The 20,077-nt window shown below is 39.1% G+C and overlaps 1 protein-coding gene across 3 annotated transcripts in view; it reads right to left on the bottom strand.

The window, feature by feature from the left end:
• LOC135703890 (G-protein coupled receptor Mth2-like) overlaps window positions 1–20,077 on the bottom strand; it is a 129,931-nt gene that overhangs the window by 83,059 nt on the left and 26,795 nt on the right. The window lies entirely within an intron of this gene.

Here is a 20,077-nt window from a genome sequence, read left to right on the forward strand (position 1 = left end):
ATTTTCGGCTTTCGAGTAAACAAACTGTCTTTAGTAGGTGAGAGGCAGCTGGTGGCAGTATAGACTATGCTTTATTACTAGTGTTATATGGCATCCGAACCGAACCACTAATGCAGAACGATGCTGAAAGATCGGCACCAGGTGTTTTAGTCACCGAATATCGGTAGCAGATTTGTTCGACGCCAAACGCGTTTCCCAAATGCCGGTCTGGTCTGTATTATATTCGTTTGAGTTTGAATTGAAATTGAAACTCGAACGGTCTTTGGGATAACAAATGGCACCTGTCCATATGCCGTTTATGTCGTGCCTTGACGAAGAGACATCAATCCATCAGGTGAATTGGAAGGAATAATGATGGGTCATCGCTAAAAAAAAAAAGCCTTCAAATGGTGGTCATCAGAAAAATGTACGGTCAACATAACAACCCCCTGCTCCCCACTACTTTTTCGATCTGTATTGAGGTCCACATCAAGTGTGCCAAATTTGGACGAATATGGCTATGGTATGGATATGCGGAAGAATTTGATAGTTTGTATGGGAAAATTAATGGGAAACGGAACAAAACTATTCATTTGATTGTCAAAAATTCAAAAATTGCTCAATTTTCACAAACCTTGTACTTAGATGGGGAAAACTTGCAAAACAACTTGGGATCTATTATTATTTTAATCAATCTGCGATCCTTAGAGAATATTTTGAATCATTAGCTGAGCTATTGAACAATAGAGATCTTCGAAATATTGTCTGATTAACATGTCACGCCTTTCTAGAAGACTTTATAAAGGTTTTTGATCAAAAGTAACTCTGTGCAAAAAAATCCTTATAAACCTGCTTTCTGAAAGAAATATATTAGGAACAAGATTTGAAAAACTGGAGGATTGGAGATCTTCAGAATAATTCCTGATCATCCTGATGTCGTGAAAAAATATCCATAGGACTTTTTGAAGGTCTTTGATCCATTGAAGTTTTAAGAAATACTTCCTGATTAACTGCAAGATTTACTATCTTGGAGACATGATTTGATATGATGAATAATTCAAGATTTTCAGAATGAAACAAGATCAACCAAAAATCTTCACAAAATATCCAATGGACTTTATGCAGGTCTTTGATCAGCTAAAAGTCTGTGAAAAGATTGCTGATGATTCGGCAATCCTGATAAACTTTCTGAGAAACAAGGTTTGGATTATTAACCTGTTATAGATCGTCAGAATAACACCTGATCATTTTCTTGATAACGTATCCAAAGTACTTTATGCTGGTCTTTGAAAAATTGAAGGTTTCTGGAATAATTTCTGACTATGCTGCTATTTTGCAAGAATATCTCAGAGACATTATTTTATCTATTGAACAAAGGGAGATCTTCAGAATAATTCCTCATCTTTCCTGAAGTCTTGCGAAAGGATCCAGAAAACGATATGGAGAACTTTGATCCACTGAATATTTTGGAATATTTCCTAATCATCCTTCTTTCTTGAAAGAAAATCTAAGAAATGTAAATTAATTTATTGAACAGTTGGAGATCTCCAGAATTTAACCGGATCAGCGAGAAGCTTTGACAAATTATCCAAAGAACTTTTTGGAGATCAATGGAGGAGATAGCAAGCCGTGCTTGTGACCGAACGTCACGTTAATTTTTGCTGTACTAATTTTTTTTCTCTACTTGGGTGTTGCTTGAGTGATTTTTTTTAAGGATATCAAGACTATGGCTCTACTACTAGAAGTCAAGCAAATAGAGATCTGAAGTTTTTGAAGTGTGAATCTGAACCATGACGTCTGAGCAGTGATACTCAAATTGGATAAATCTGCTGTGATTTTTGTCTAGGCTGGTTCCACATTTCCTTTGTGGTTCGTTTTCATAAGGGTTGTACTGCAATGGCTGCTTCTGAGTCCCGGGAAGCGTGTATTTTTACAAGTGGCTTTGAAACCAACCACCTTTGAGTTCGGACGCGCGTTCACAGCGTTCTTGTATATATTTTACCATTCAAACTTTATTTTATTTTTCATACCTTTTAATAACTGACCCGTGCGCGAGCCCCGCGTTAGCATTTTCAAGTAGCAAATTTTTACTTTTTTTATCACCCGACGCGAGTGCAATGAAGTGCGGTATCGTGAATTGCGTGCAAAATGACAATCGTTTCCTATGGCGCTGCCATGGTGCCTGCAATCGGACTTTCCACGCAGCTTGCGTAGGCGCACAGCGGAATCATGAAGAAATTTTGCGGACCTTCATGCTGCCTCTTTGCCAAGACTGTCAGGAAAAGTTCACCGCTGAACTTAACATGAAGGAACTGTCCAAGTCTTTCCAAAATATCACGGAAAACATCGGACATACATTGGCAGCAAACCACAAACTCCTCATGAATTTCAAAAGCCTAAGCGCGACTCATGACGAAACGCTCGACCACATTGAGAAAATGCTTGTCGACGTAAAACAAGCCATTTCAAACCTCGCCAGCAGCAGCAAGACTAGTTCCACTGAAATAAAAAGTAAACTGTCAGCACTTTTGGACACACCTCCAGCAGACGCCTGTATCGCTGTAGAAAAGGCGGTCAACTCGGCAGCAACAGCAGCAGTAGAAGCCATCACATCAACAACAACAGCAACAGTGCACTCAATTGACCTAATTCCACAATTAATTATGGAAATTAAGAACGACTTAGCGGACTCAAATGCTATTCTAGCTTCCGATGTAAAAGCACATATGGAAGAAATGGCAAAAACCTTTTCTGAAGCAGCACATACTGGCAATCCAATTGCATGTAACAACATAGAAATTGAACTGCAGAACGTCGGTGCCGAACCAGCCCCCAGCTGGCGAATGCTAGGAAATAAAAAAATATGGAAACGCGACTGGGCTGCATTTGACACCAAACAGCGTTCCCGTCGCCTTCAGGAAAAAGAAAAGGAAAAAGCCAGACGTAGGCGAAAGCAACGAAAGGAACATCACCAGGAAAATTCATATCAGTACAACAACAAGAACAAAACAAACAACTACAACAATAACAACAACAGCAATAATAACACCCCCACCAACAACAACAACAACAACAACAACAACAACAACATAAACAACAACAACAACAACAGCAATACCAACAATCATAGCAATGGAATAAGAACGTCGACACTTATTAACTCCACACATGCACATACGGCATTACCTCTGGACAAAGAGCTTTTGGCTGCTGCACGTATACAATTTTCTCGTCCACCAAGCACAGACAATGGACTAAAATTCATTAACTTCGAAAAAGGGGAAACTATTCACCCTTATCGCGCCGAAAGGCCAACCGGACATGAACACCCTCCAATCCTGGATCCAATGCGTCCGCCTATAGTCAGACTCACGGAACAGTCTGCAATTGGCGACCGACGCTTTTTGAAGGCACGGCTGCGGGACCCCAAAATTATGGACATTGTGCGGACTTATCTTTCATACTTGCACGAGCAGCCACCTTCAGTATGTATTCGCGGAATCACTAAAACTAGTGCAACTTTAATGCTGGCAGCAGAAGGACTACCAACGGAAACAGCCCTTTTACGCGAAATTTTCCTGGACGTTCACGAAGAACTCGGAATTCCACGCACCGAAGCTTTGGCAGACCTGAATTCACACCGCGCTTTCCTACTTAGTGAACGCACACAACGACTGCAGCAAACTAAGGAGGCCGCTCGCAAATTTTACAGTCCTCCAAATTTTCAACGGCACTGACGCACTCTACTAAAGGAAGTAACGACGACTATTCCCATGCAAGGGAATTATTGTTATCGAATGACGACACTCTACATGAGGTAGACCCTACATGTGCTCATTGCCATCAATGCTGACTTTACTTCTGAAGAAATCATAACAAATAAGCACAAGGAATTCGAAAATGTCTGGGTCAAAGCACTTATTGCCGGTGAAATACACATTTTTTCTTCTGTGTATTTTCCACCTAAACATGCCCACAAGCAGTCTTTTGAACTATTTTTTCAAATTGTTGAAACTATAATGTCAAATATGGAACCAGAAGTAAAACTGCATATTTATGGCGACTTCAATCAACCAAACGCAGACTTTATTACAGACATTGAAAATGAATCATTTTTACTCCCGGTCGTAGGTGAAGACGAAGCATTACAATTATTATTCGACAAAATATCTTATTTTGGTCTTAATCAAATAAACCATGTAAAAAATCAACAAAACTCATATTTAGACCTTTTATTTACAAATTGTACTGAAGACTTCTGTGTGGATACATCATTATCACCTTTATGGAAAAATGAAGTGTTTCACACAGCAATTGAATACTCAATCTTCGTACACAATTCTTCTTCCTCCAGCGACTGGGAATACGAGGAAGTGCCGGAATACCGTAAAGCAAATTACGAAGAAGCCAAACGTAGACTATGTACAATAAATTGGCAAAATTTAATAAGTATTGAAGGAAATGTCGATACTGAAGTAGAAAAATTTCACTTAATTCTACAAAACCTAATCTTAGAAACTGTACCATCAAAAAAAAGAAGACGAACACAAAACAATAAACTACCCGCATGGTTCAATCCACAACTGAAAAATTTGAGGAATAAAAAACAGAAAGCTCATAAACTATACAAAAAAGAAAAAACTGAAACCAATTTGCGAAACTATCACAACTTATGCAACCAATTACATACAGCCACCAACTCTGCATATGAGGACTATAACCGGAAAGTCAAAAATGAAGTCAAATCATGTCCTAAGAACTTTTTTAATTATGTAAACACGAAATTAAAAAGCAGCCATTTTCCTTCGCGAATGAATTTGGATGCAAATGTAGGTGAGAATTCTTCTGAAATTTGCAATCTCTTTGCAAATTTCTTCCAAGAAGTATACACCACATTTTCCGAAGAAGATCGTGACCGCGATTTCTTTGCATTCATTCCTGAAATTTCTAAAAACATCTCTGTCAACCAACTTTCTCAACATGAAGTCCTCAATGCACTAAAAAACTTAAACGCGTCGAAAGGGTCTGGACCTGACGGCATCGCACCCATATTTTTGAAAAACCTTTCTGAAGAACTCGCATTTCCTCTAGAGCATCTTTTCAACATGTTTCTGAAAAATGGAAAATTCCCTGAAATTTGGAAATCATCTTATTTGGTACCTATTTTCAAATCAGGTGCAAAATCAGACATTCGAAATTATCGTGGAATTGCTATTATTTCTTGCATTCCAAAACTTTTTGAATCAATCGTAAACGGCAATATTTTTCAGCAGGTGAAAAATCTAATTACAAGTAAACAGCACGGCTTTTTTAAAGGTCGTTCAACTACCTCTAATCTTCTAGAATATGTATCTTTCATTATTAAAGCGTTGGACAGTGGCAAGCACGTTGAAGCGCTATACACCGACTTCAGTAAAGCATTTGACCGCATCGACATACCATTATTAATCCTCAAATTGCAGAAAATAGGAATGGAGCCTGGACTTTTGAATTGGCTTCAATCATACCTAACACATCGTAAACAAATAGTTCGCTTTCAAAATAAACTTTCAGAACCAATTTCAGTCACCTCTGGGGCACCCCAGGGTTCTCATTTAGGCCCACTTCTTTTTATTTTGTACATAAACGACATTTCCTACATACTTAAAAAAATAAAATTGCTTGTATATGCAGACGACATGAAGCTCTTTATGGAAATAAGTAATTCTAGCGATGCAGAAGAATTCCAGAATGAAATCAATATATTCCACACCTGGTGTAGTAAAAGTCTACTTAAACTAAACGTAAAAAAATGTACTGCAATAGCATTTAGCAGAAAAATTGAAACACCGCATATTGAAATATCATTAGGCAACCAAATAGTAGAAAAAAGCAAAATTGTAAGAGATCTAGGTGTAATCCTAGACTCCAAACTAACTTTTATAGAACATTAAAATACTATCATTAGTAAAGCAAACAGAATGCTAGGCTTCATCAAAAGGTTCAGTCATAATTTCGAAGACCCATACACTATTAAGCTATTATATACCACATATGTAAGGCCAATTCTGGAATACTGCCACCTAGTATGGAATCCATACATTTCCATACACGAAGAACGCATAGAATCTGTCCAAAAACAATTCCTTTTATATGCTTTACGTAAATTGAATTGGACTGCATTTCCATTACCATCTTATGAAGCGCGCTGCGTGCTCATCAATATACAAACACTTAAGGAGCGCCGCCAATTTGCAATGCTTTTCTTCATCAACGACATTATTTCAATGCGGATAGATTCGGCAGAAATTCTCGCACAATTAAATTTTTACACACCTTGTCGATATCTTAGAACACGGAATTTATTTTCAGAAAAATCGTACAGAACAAACTATGCAAAAAATAGCCCAATCAATCGAATGATGCGCCTATATAATTTGCATTGCGGAACTATTGACATCACTATGTCCAAGCAGCAAATACAAACTAAGCTAAAACAGAATAGAATTAATGCATGTAAGTAAACATTGTAATAATCATTGTATGTAGTCTACACTGGCTTGACGAAATGGAAATAAATAGATTGCTATTCTGAAAAGTGGCATAGCGTCTTGTTGCAGTCTAGGTGAGATCGTTCTTTTTATCGTTTTTTGTCAGTTTGTTCTTTGTTTCCGTGAATCCATGTTTGAGGTTGATCATGTGCCCACGGTTTGAGAAGGAGTAGACTGTGCGTGTGATCGAACGTGACGTTTTTTTTTTGTGGAGTTTTTTTAATCTATAATCGGTAGATGATTTGGTCAAAAACAGGCCCAGGAGACGATGTCTAGTTTGTCAGCGAGTTCATTAAGACAGAAGAAGTCCTGCGAGAGATGCGTCTCATTGTATCTATTTCTACCTCCCTGTTATTTCCCGCTGAGAAGCTGATCCGAAGACAAGTAGAACCTCTATGAGGCGTCCCATCATGAGTTCCATCATTCATCTCAGCATTGAGTCGCTGCGCTGAACCTGACAATTGGCCACGAAAAGGCTTGCCAATGCACATAAACTAAGAAAAATTAATGTAAATTTAGGTGCTCTGCTAGCGACATATACGAACGTAAATTTTAGCATAAATTTGAGTCATAACAGACGCGAAATATAACTCAATCAAACTGCACACTTAGAAATAACTAAATTTTACACGTGACGTAATCCATCTTTGACTTAAAAGCTTAGACGTAAACAAGCATGTCATGTAATATTAAGTGCTCCGAAACTGAAAAATGCGTTGCTTGACAAAAAATACGTTTGATAAAGCTATATTTCACGTATTTTATGTCTCAAATTTATGTCAAAATTGATGCTCGTATATGTCACTCTCAGAGCACCTAAATTTACATCCAATTTTCTAAGTGTGTGGGTACGTAATATTACATGACATTTTTGTTTACGTCTGATCTTTTATGTCAAAGATGGACATTTTTATCTCAAATCGAGGGAAGACGCTCAACTACCATAGACCAGACTAGTCCATGTTGATCTTCGTCAAGCTTCATCTACAATTTGGACTTCTACATCAACACATGTCAAGCTGCCTTCAGGTTCAATTGGCTAAACTTGGTGAATTCGTTCCATTTTTTAATTTTTATCTTTTCAACCCAGTAACGTTGGGAGATCACCTTTTTGTGGTGCGTTACTGGTATTAGATCTACCACCGAACCAGTCGTGATAACTTCAAACTGGGGAATCAGGATTTTTTAGTAATCAGAGGATCACATTTTATTTCTTGTTACTTTTTATGACTTGAGAATAGTGACAAGACTCGGGTAGTGACTACCGCCATTATGCGTTTCTATTTATATTGTATATTTCAATTCAAAAATATTGTTTATGTTCATAGAGTTTGCATAATCCTTTTTCCTTTGTCCTTCTCCTTTTCCTTCCCCTCTTCTCTTTTCAGAAAGCGAGTAATGGCGCTATAGCCATAATCCATAAAAGGCTAGAACAAGAGTTAGTGCTCATGTCCCAACCGTCAGAAGAAAATGAACATCACTTAACCTTTCTAGCTTTGATGCTTCCAACGTCCAACCAATCATATAATTACCAAAATTGGAACGTACGGTACGAGATGTCCACGTTTCTTCCATTTATTAAATTCTGAAGCATCGTGTTTAAATCTTCGATTTAAACAGGCCCAATGTTTTCTGAATCATCTTGCCCCTTAAATTTAAATTCTGCACAGTAAGCCTGGCCGTTTTGACATGTGTGACGCATCTTCGACGTGAAACATATATTAAATAGACAAGAAGAATGATGGAGGTTTATCCATCATTTTCCAGGATGCTTTCAAGAACTGGCTGTGTTGGCATTAGATTAGATTAGAAAGGAGATCAATGATTAACAGAAGTTCTTTGGAATAATTCCTGACCAACCTAATGTCTTGACAAAAAATCCAGAAGATTTTATGGATTTCTTCGACCATTGAAGGTCTCAGGAATAATTCTGATTCATCCTGTTTTCTGAAAGAAATATCTTAGATACATGATTTGAAATACAGATTAGTTTGATATCTACAAAATAAAACCAGATAAACTAGTAGTCTTGAATAATTCTCCGTTTTGTGATTCATGGTCAACCTGCATGACAAGATAATCATTAATCAACCAGAAGAATTGCCAAAATATCAAGAGAACATTATGCAGGTATTTGACCAGCTGAAGGGCACTAGAATAATTCCTGCTTTCCGAAAAATATTTGAGATTTGAAATACTGGATAGTTGGAGACCACCAGAATACAAACTTTTTGACCTCAAGTCTTGACAAAATATACAGAGATCATCCTTTGGTTTGTTTTTTTTCCGTCGATCTTGTTTTCCGTGCTGAGCACCAATGCTACCGACGTGCCAGGAAGGCAGCTCCCACACCTGGACCCTACCTATCGACCCATCAACTCATGAACCGGGGACCAACGGCTTTACTTCCCATCCGAAGGAAGGCGTGATCAGGGATGTTATGCCTCAGAACATCCCGGCGGCGCCGACTGGGATTGAACCCAGGCCTGCTGGGATGAGAGGTAATCACGTTTACCACTACACCACCGGCGCCGTTACAGAGATCATCATATGGTATCTGAAATAATTCCTGATCAACCTACTACGGTACGAGAATATCTAACAGACATGATTTAAAGGGTGATACGGTCAAAATTTGGTCAATATCAACTGGACGTATTTCTTTCAATTTTGCATTTAAAAAACCTGAACACCCCTCATTTTGAAGGTGTGTGTGTGTAGAATGTTGCTCCTATTTTGATTTTGGAATTCACTCTTCAGTTGTCAAAATGCCGTCCAAGCAAGAAGAGCAGCGTATCAAAATTTTGCTCGCGCATCGCGAAAATCCGAGCTACTCGCACGCAAAGTTGGCAAAATCGCTAAAAGTTGCCAAATCAACCGTTACAAATGTAATTAAAGTGTTTGGGGAACGTTTGTCGACAGCCAGGAAGTCTGGATCGGGGAGAAATCGAAAACCGGAAGCCGCTGAGACGACAAAGAGAGTTGCCGGTAGTTTCAAGCGAAACCCTAACCTCTCTCTCCGAGATGCCGCAAATAAGCTGGGTGTATCGTCTACAACCGTGCATCGAGCCAAAAAACGAGCCGGACTATCGACTTACAAGAAGGTAGTGACTCCAAATCGCGATGATAAACAAAATACGACGGCCAAAGCGCGATCCCGGAGGCTGTACACGACGATGCTGACGAAGTTTGACTGCGTGGTAATGGACGACGAAACCTACGTCAAAGCCGACTACAAGCAGCTTCCGGGACAGGAGTTTTATACGGCAAAAGGAAGGGGAAAGGTAGCAGATGTTTTCAAGCACATGAAACTGTCAAAGTTCGCAAAGAAATATCTGGTTTGGCAAGCCATCTGTACCTGTGGCTTGAAAAGTAGCATTTTCATAGCTTCCGGGACTGTCAACCAAGAAATTTACGTGAAAGAGTGTTTGAATAAACGTCTGCTGCCTTTCCTGAAGAAACACGGTTGTTCCGTACTGTTTTGGCCGGATTTGGCATCTTGCCATTACGGTAAAAAGGCCATGGAGTGGTACGCCGCCAACAACGTGCAGGTGGTTCCCAAGGACAAGAACCCTCCCAACACGCCAGAGCTCCGCCCAATTGAGAAATACTGGGCTATTGTCAAGCGGAACCTAAAGAAGACCAAAAAAACTGCTAAGGGCGAGCAGCAGTTCAAGGCAAACTGGCTTTCTGCGGCGAAGAAGGTGGACAAGGTGGCTGTACAAAATCTGATAGCAGGGGTCAAGCGTAAGGCCCGGCAATTCGGATTTGGAAAAGCGGAAGCCTAACTGAATATTTTTCCTGAATTTTATACTAATTGAACTTGAAAAAGAAATTTAATTTGATTTTTTAAATAAACGATTTCACCGATTTACACGCGTTTTTCCTTGACCAAATTTTGACCGTATCACCCTTTAATGGACATTTAAAGATCTTTTAAAAAATATCTTATTCACCATATGAATTGCCAAACTATCCAGAGAACATTATGTAGGTCCTTGATCATCTGAAGGCCTTTGGAATAATTCTAGATCAACCTACTTTCATGCGAGAATATTGTATAAATAAAGAATTTTTGAACCCTTTCCACTCTGATGATTAGCGATGCGTGATGAGGTGCCCAAACGGAAGCCGCGTATTCCAAAATATATTACGAACTAGGGCGCAAAACAAAGTTTTCTGGGCATATAGGGGAAAAGTTGGCTTAGGCAATACCTTAACCTATTATCGTCAGGGGGGTAAACAACGTTCTTGGGAGCTCAATTTTGGCATGTGGATACATTGTGTTTCAGAGCAACTATTGGCCAAATTTGAGTGCTCTAGGACTTTGTTTACCCCCTGACGATAATAGGTTAAGGTACGGCCGAAGCCAACTTTTCCCCTATATATATATATATATATATCGGTGATCTGACAGGCAAGGTCATGAATCAAGGACACTCGCTCCAGAGGCACAGGTCCAAATGTATGTATATTGGTGGTTGACAATGGTGCACCTACTTGTGAACGAAATCAATTTACCTATATTTACATTTGTACCCCTTATCTCATTTGGTACGTGATATTAAAAGAGATACTCACACCTCTATGGCTGACAATTGAATGTCGTTTATTTTACGGTTTTAACTTAACCTAAGCTTTTCATTTACTTGAGCTGGAGGCGCTTAAAGTCGCTATGTACTAAATTAACCAATCACCGATCAATACCTAATGGAGAAGGCTCAAATGAAATAAAAGAGAGAGATAGGGAGATACTGCATAGTCAGTGCATAAGGCGCCGCATACGGCTTGGAAACAGCCATGGGATAATTACTCTGTAAACTGGTATTTTTGTTTGTCGTGAAATAATGCTTGGGAAAATATTTATGCAGCACAACGACCGATTGCAACATACCAGTGCAATGGGTCGATAACTGACGAAGGTTAGAGAACTTGACTCTTCAGCATAACGCAATGTGTGTTCTGCTAGAATTGTCGAAGGCAAAAAGGATTTGATGACATGTGAAATGCACATGTCACACATTCATCTTATTCTCATTACACCACAGCAATAGTTCGTTTTTATCGTTATGTAGGGCGAGGCAGTCGAGAACGGTCGTGATGACTCTGTACATCTTCAAATCATCGGCAAACAACTATTTGAAAGAAGAAATACGAGGGCACATATCGTTCACGAAAAGAGCAAACAGCATTGGACCGAGGACACTACCTGGTGGCACACCTGATGTAACGCGTGGAGATAATCGAAACGAAGGACTTTCTGTCTGTCAAGTACGAAATTATCCACTCAGTTAACCAAGTAGGGAATCCCATGACTTTTAGTTTCTTCGGTTGCGTACAGATGCGGTACAGTGTCGAAGGCTTTTGAAAAATCCACGTAGATGGCGTCAATCTGTTTCCGGGATTAAACCTCTCGAAACAGTGTATTAGTGTAGCACAGTAGATTTGTAGTTGTCGAGCGATGATGGACAAATCCATGCTGTAATTCCGATTTTACTGGATGAACCGCAGTATAGAGAGCATTGTGGACTTATAACCTAAATACCTTGCTTATACAGCTGAGAAACGATTTTGTCATAATGTCTACTCTACGCGAATGAAACCATGAAAATTTATTATTGAGTTAGGCCCTAGGACCACAAACAGGAGCATTATTACCATAACAGGCTCACTTAGACTATATATCGCAGAAATTTACATGAATTCTACATAAGGTGCACTGTTTCCCCTCATTAGACCATTCGACCTTTTATCCTTTTGACATTTTGTCTCTCTTTGGACCATTCGACCTTTTGTCCATTGTACTTTTTTGTCTCCATTCTATGTATTCGAACTTTTGTACATTCAACCTTTGGACTCTCTTTGTATCATTCGACCTTTTGTCACCATTCGAAGTATAGTTTATTTGGCTTTAAGTGCTTCTTTTGGCCCCGTAACGTGGGTAGATCACCTTTTCGTGGTACGTTAAGATCTACCACCGATTCCTAGTCTTGTCTACTTCAAACTAGGGGAACAGGATTTTTCAGTAATCAAAGGAACACATCTTAGTCCTTGTTACTTTTTATGCCTTGTTGATAGTGATAAGTCCTCGGGTTGCCTTGACCGAGGATGATCTTGAAACAAGGAAAAAAATGAATTAGTTAGTCTTCACATATGTGATTCCTAATCTTCTATTCGTTGTTCCCTAGTTTGAAGTGGTTAAGACTAGGGTTCTGATGCATGGTCATTATCGGTGTCATTGCTTGTTTTTGTTGCTAAGGAATCCAATTTTGATTGACAAAGGAGCGCGCCTTTGGAGAGTGTTTCAATACTCCGAAGGGTATAAATAGCGGGACCTTTCAATTAGAATCGATTACTTGCGATGAAGACAAGAATGACAACTGTATCAAAACCGAATACTTCATCATTTCTCAATAGTGATGGAGTAATACGACATGAACTTAACTAAGGACACGGGATATACTACAATAGATCAAATTACTGGTCGGGCGAAAAAAAAATTACTATGGAAAATTTGGCCGAATGCCATTTCACCGAACGCCATTTCCCCGAAAGCCTTTGTGTTGCTGAGTTTATGGAGAGCAGTCACCCCCCCCCCCATGCACCCCTCTGGCTACGCCTATGTATGTCAGTTAACAACAACACAATTAAACAGGTCAATGAAAAAAAGTGCAGGTTTTCAATCAATCTGTTAAAAGGAAACCAATCAATGCAGGAGAACTAACTAGAAGTAAAACAAGGGAAAAGTGATAAAAATTGCGAGTTGGAACGTAAGAGGCGCAAAACAGAATCAAAAAGGGAGAAAATTGATGAAACATAAGATACATATGACATAGAAATTGCAGTACTGCAGGAAGCAACTACCCTGGAAGTAGACAAACACACTGATAATCAATCACTGGTATAACATTTGATCACCGACAAACCGACATGAAACTTAAACTTAACTCTTGATCGGGAATCCATAACTGCCGATTCAAATGTGCAGCGATCCCACCTGTCAAAACCATAGAAATGTTTTATCTAGATAAAAATAATGTGTCCAAAATGGATTAGACACGAACCAACTCATAAATTTTGTACGCGTGTTCGTGGCTAGGATAAATATTTTCCACGAACACGGCGGGAGATGTCAGATTTGTGCTTTGATCAGAAATTTATTTTTAATTTGTTTGATCATTCATGTCGGTTTGTCGGTGATTTGATGGCGGCACGGGGGCATTTGTGGACGAACTTTCTAGGGCCCTTTACACGCGAGCCGGGGTGTGCCCACGCAGGCCGATACCACTTTCGGAAAGGTAATAGTTGCCCCTATCCGATGGTGTTGTTGGTTTGCGTGGACGTACTTTGGCTCGCGTGTGAGGGGCCTTGGAGGTTTTGTTTACGGGTGCTTTTGTGCCGTTATCAAGTGTTATGCCTGATATTTGGTCAGTGAAAGACAATGAGATAAATAAATCAAGGGGTTCAGCGATTTTAATCAAGAAAGGATCAGCCATAAAAATTAGCATATTAAAGAAACAAAAGTAGGTGTGGTGTAAACTATGGATAAGAGGAAAGAAGCTTGAACTGGTTAATGTGCATGCTCCCAATGATAAACAGAATACGCTTTTAGCTACTCTGAGAGATTTAGTATCAGACCATAAATACAGGAGAAGCTTGTTGGTACTAGGAGATTGTAATGCTCAATAAGGGTTTTTTAGCGGCTCCAGTGGTGTGGTGGTAAGCGTGAATACCTCTCACCCCAGCAGGCCTGGGTTCAATCCCAGTTGGCGCCGCCGGGATGTTCTGAGGCATAACATCTCTGATCACGCCTTCCTTCGGAAGGGAAGTAAAGCCGTTGGTTCTCGGTTCATGAGTTGATGGGTTGATAGGTAGGGTCCAGGTGTAGGAGCTGCCTCTCTGGCGTCGGTAGCATTGGTGCTCAGCACGGAAAACAAGATCGACGGAAAACAAATTAAGGAATGATTTGTTTTCCGTGCTGAGCACCAGTGCTACCGACGCCAGTCAAATCAGATTAATAGTTAATACATATTGCAATGGGAAGTCTCTAGGTTCAGATATAGTTTTTGTAGAATATTTAAAAAATGCAGATGAGAAAGCAATAGATGAGTTGGTTAGAATTATTGAAATGGTTTGAGTGGAAAACAAAATGCCCTCAGATTAGAATAAGTCAACGCAGATACCCATCCCAAAAAAGTCAGGAAGCAGAACATTTTCGTAGAATTTCGCTATGTAACGTAGCATACACAATTTACGCTAAATGGATAGGTAATCAGCTTCGATGATTCACAGGAGAACCAGGATTTCATCAAGCTACATTTACTAGAAGTAGATCAACAGATGACCACATATTTGTAGTTAGGCGGGTCATGAAAGAATATTGGAATGCGGGGGAAGATTTAATTATTATAGCGTTAGATACATGTAAGGCATTTCATACTGTAAAAGTGCAAACTTTAAGAGAAGTGTTACTTTGACGCGAAGCGCTATGGATTATGAGATGATCGATGGAGGGATCGATTTTGCTTACTGAGCAGAAAATCATGGATTTAACCCCAAGCTCTTCCACAACACAATAAATCTCCACCATCATTTGTATATTTGATATTGAACATTAACCTCGGAAATTATTTGCATATCAAGCGAAAACGTAGTCCTGTATTGTCGCGAAGCGTTATGGTTCTGAGATGCTCGATGACCCTGGAGGGATTGTTTTTGCTTACTGAGCAGAAAATCATGGGTTTAATCCCAAGCTCTCCGTCAAGACTCTTAAAATTCATGATCACTAAACAAAATTAATATGTTCTTTCGATAGCCGGCTATCGAGAGATTAAATAAACAACAAATAAACAATACATACTTCTGGTTGCATCGCCAACTTGAGGTGAATCCTAACCGAATACCCTACCCAACCCTCCAACTCCGTAGCACTTATGAGGGTGTCGCTAAGTCGGTGGCCTCTCGTTAAGTAAGTACTACATCAACATTTCCTTCCCTATCCCTAGTTATGGTAAAGATTGGCGTGTCCGGGAATAGCGACAGTCATGCTTCTGTTACTCTTGTTTAGATTGGAACCAATGTTTACTCCCCAGCATTATTCCTGAAAGTAGTCTAGCTGAGAATTTCAGAAGAGACGTGAGTGTCGCTAGTATCCAATCTACGAAGTATATCACAACAACGCTAACGCTTTGGGCCATTCGACCTTTTGTCCCTATTTGAACTATCCGAAAATTAGACACCTTCTTACCCCCTTCGATCTTTTGTTTCTTCGACCTTTAGTCCTTTAGATCTTTTGTCCTTTGACCATTTGTCACGCAACCAGAATTTGAATTAATCATTTCAGGTTTACTGTGGTTTCTTATTTACTGTTTTGTTTTCCACTGTTTTTTTAGTTAGATGAGCGCAACGACGGGCAAGGGCTATCCAGAAGACACTTACCCGTCGCTGCCCAAGTAATAATTTTAGTTTTATGAGGGTTCAGACGATCATAATTTAGACTTGTAGAGTGCTTTAAAACTATGATTAAACTTGCAATGTTACTTGGGTGCACTTCTCTAAATAAAAAAAAAACACGGGAAGAACAGTGAATCTGAGAACGTAGTAACCCTACAATGAGTATTTTACTTTTAGCATATTCTGATTCTTGAGTTGTCTGAGTTAACCCGCACCCCCTCGGTATTAACATTATTGGCGGTAAGCTCCAACTCGGATTAACTTTTAATACCGTCCCTGTTTGTAAGATCTGCAAAATGGTTGCTTTGAGCCGTGTTGATTAACTCTGATGTCGACATCAAAGCAGCCAGACATTCTTGATCGGGATTTAATCCGAGGATAATACCGGTTGGAGCTTACAACCATAAATCTAGATTTTCAAAAATCTGGATTACATCACGCGTTATCCTCGGTGGAGCTTAAGGTGAAAGTGACCCAGTGAGAAAATAAAAATTTCAAAAAGGATTTTCTTTCAATTTGCTCACTTTCACTTTAACGCCATAAGAGGAGGTGACGAATCGTCTATTCCTGCAATACGTGGAAAAGAGCAGTGGTAATATTGCACTTCCGATTGAATAAATAAAATAGCACTACCTAGCAGCCGGATATGCGATAACGAGTTTTTTATTCATAGAATTTTCCCCTTGCGATGTGATGGGGTGAATGGGGGTTCAAGTAATCGACCTAAGTGTAAAGCAAATGTTTAGAAACTGGGGATTTTCATTGGTTTTGCTCAGATATATTGCGCGTTTCACACCAAATTGGACTAATAAGCGCGTTTTCTCTTATTAAAAAGTGTGATAAAACTGCAAGTTTACGTCTAATCGTCTTGGTGTCTTCGGTGCACTTATTTCTTATGATGCAAGCAATAAATCAAAACGATTTGACGGAAACGTGCACTTTTATCACACTTTTTTGCATTTTTGGGACAGTCCAGTTTCAGATTCAATCAGCAATAATACATTGTAGGTCGAATGATGTTGAAAAAGAACGCATTCTTACGCCCTGGAACAACAAAAATATTGCATTTGAAGAAAAAAAAAATAAAATATACCCAACATGGAAATGTAAGTTTCTAGTACAGATTTGAATGAAACATATACAGATTTTCTAATGATTCACCACGTGAACAGAAACTGTAATATGGTTGTCGAAAGGTTTTTTTCTCAAAAATTTGATAACAGAATCATTTCATGGAGGTTTTAAACGAAAATTGTCATTCTTTAAATTTTGTTTAGTAAACAAAATTTTCCTTTCAAATCCGTAAAAAAGATATGATTTAATAAAAAAAAAGGATCACCTCAGATCATGTATCAGAACACCAAAATAGCCGACTAGTTTCCATATGTCACACCTTTTGATACCACACATCGACTCTTCCCAAGGAAATCACTTTGAAATAATTTAAATATTGTTACCCGGGTTATAAATATATTTACTCTGCATGCATTGTTCAAATGGTTTCAAGCTTGAATCTGTCAAACCTAAAACGGTAAGCATTTGTAAGAGTAAACCAAACATACAGGTCGTTGTCTAATCCAGCAAATAGTTCTTCGGAGACTTCAAGTTAATAATCCTAGCTAGTGGAGAGACGTTTACAGTGTGCATTCCAGACGGTCCTGGTGGGAATGCTAAGAAGCAGATTTAAAAGGATATATGGTAGAGAACTACTTCGGCATAAGCGCCCATTTCGGTCATATCGAGTAGAACCATCAAATATATCAATGGATTTTGACATGAACGAACCAATCATACAATGGAAGTATTTCACATTGGCCCTTTGCCCAGGACACTTAACCTTATTTATAAATCAGAAGATTCTAACCACAGGCAAACAAACGTAACTCTTTGAATAAGTTTATCTTGAAAACATTGTACCTCAATAAATAGGACATCATTAACGTCATCTCTCGGGCTTCTCACGGGATAAAAGCTTGGCTCCATGTCGCTAACAATGTTGCATGCAAGGTAAACAAAATACATAGAAACGTCAAAGTGATCCGATTCCAGCGCTGCAGTGAGCAATTCAAATCAATCGTTAAATGCGTGAACGATGACCCACAATTAAGTGCTACGTCTGTTTGTTTGTGCTCTAACGTTCAGTGATATATTTATAGATCAGTTACATTTTTGATTACTGCCGAGAAACTACACACTTAGAAAAAATCATGTAAATTTAGGTGCTCTTAGAGTGACATATACAAGCGTCAATTTTGACATAAATTTGAGTCATAACAGACGCAAAATATAGCTCAATCAAACGTACTTTTCGTCGAGCAACGAACTTTTCAGTCTCGAAGCACTTAAGGTTCAATTAACTTTGATGCATTTTCGAAAAATTCAAAAGCAGTTTTTTCGACGCATTATTTCGGATTGCTAAAAGCTCGCGTCATTTTGTTTCGAATAGCAAAAGGAATCGAATAGTGCAAGCATTTTGCAATCTGAACTAATGCGTTGAAAAAAACTGCTCTTCAATTTTTCGAAAAAGCATCAAAGTAAATTGAACCTTAATATTACATGACATGTTTGTTTACGTCTCATCTTTTCTGTCAAAGATGGATTCCGCCACGTGTTAAATTAGTTATTTCTAAGTGTGTAGAGCTAAAAATTTGTACATGTCGTTCTAGAAAATGATAATCAATTTAGTTCGGAATTATCAATTATTTGCAAAAATCTAATTTTATCAACTTTTATAGAAGGAAGTTCTAGAGGTATGTGTAAGATTGGAGGATGCAGTCTTCTGCAATGTTGTTTAGATAACGAAGCTCTCAGATATTTTTTGTATGATACCAGGTTACTTAGAAGTTACAGACCTCCAGAATATCAAACCACTCAAGAAAGATTTCTGAATATTTTCCAAACACTTCAGGGTGATTATGTGTTATTCAGAAGATCTTGAACTGTCCAACAATTCAAGTCACATCCCTCAGATATTTTTTCCATGATACCTGGTTGCTCAGAAATTATTTTACAGTATTTCAGGACAAGAACTTCTCTGAATATTTTCTCAAAGCTACAGAATTACCAGGTGCTAGTCTGTAGATTGCTATTCATCAATTCATATCACGTCACTCAGATACTCTTTCGTGATACCAGGTTGCTTAGAAATTATTCTACTGAACTTCAGGGTATCAAAGGTCTCAAGAAGTTCACTGAATATTTTCTCTAGACTTCAGGATGATCAGGAATTATTTTGAAGGTCTTCATCTGTGGAACATTTCAAGTCACGTTTCTCACATATTTTTTTCTTTATTGCATCAGAATATTAAAGATCTCAAGGAGATCATCTGAATAGTTTTTCAACACTTCAGAATGACCAGAAATTAGTCTAAATGTCGTGAACTGCCCAACAATCCAAATTACGCGTCACTCAGATAATTGTTTTCAACATACCGGGTTGCTCAGAAATTATTTTAAAAATCTTCAAGATATCAAAGATTTCATGAAAGTCCTTTTGAATTGCTACAATCGGGTAAAATAATATTGTTAAAAATATTGATGTGGGGAGTAGGGCCAATAAATTGTAGTGAAATAACGGCCGATTCAAAGTGGGGGGCGATCGGTTTCGAAATGTGTGGATCTTGTGTAAGGGTTGTATTAGTAGCTATTTAGGAGATAGAACTGAAAGCTGCCTACGATCGGGGGCGGATGGAGAGAAACGCAACACCACGGTCGATGAGAAGAGATAAGAGAGAGCCCGACGGTCAGTGGATTTAGTGAATAAGTCGTGAGCCCTCGTAGAAGCGACAAGGAAAGTTTGTAGCGTGTGGTGTGAAATTTTAGTCCCCCTCGCCATCGGTCCAAGCCACGCGGTGTGTGAACGCTTTGTTTTCTGGACCGCTAGGAGACCTGACCATCACCTGTTACCCGGCCAAGTTATCCGGTCATCAAGGGGTCCTGAGTTTCGGACCGCTTGTAATTCAGTCCGACGACTTTCGACGCCGTACTGCCGCTCCAGGTTTAATCTATACCCGGCTTCACGGTCAGCCCACTATTAGTCGCCTCTGGCTTATTCTATCGTCGGCCGAATCAACCTGGCACCGGCCAAGTTACCCGGCTATCCACGAATCTGCCCG

The sequence above is a fragment of the Ochlerotatus camptorhynchus genome, unplaced genomic scaffold (assembly GCF_037179485.1).
Source record: "Ochlerotatus camptorhynchus isolate MF236.1 unplaced genomic scaffold, CSIRO-AGI_Acam_v1.1 ptg000002l, whole genome shotgun sequence".
Classification (NCBI taxonomy): domain Eukaryota; kingdom Metazoa; phylum Arthropoda; class Insecta; order Diptera; family Culicidae; genus Ochlerotatus; species Ochlerotatus camptorhynchus.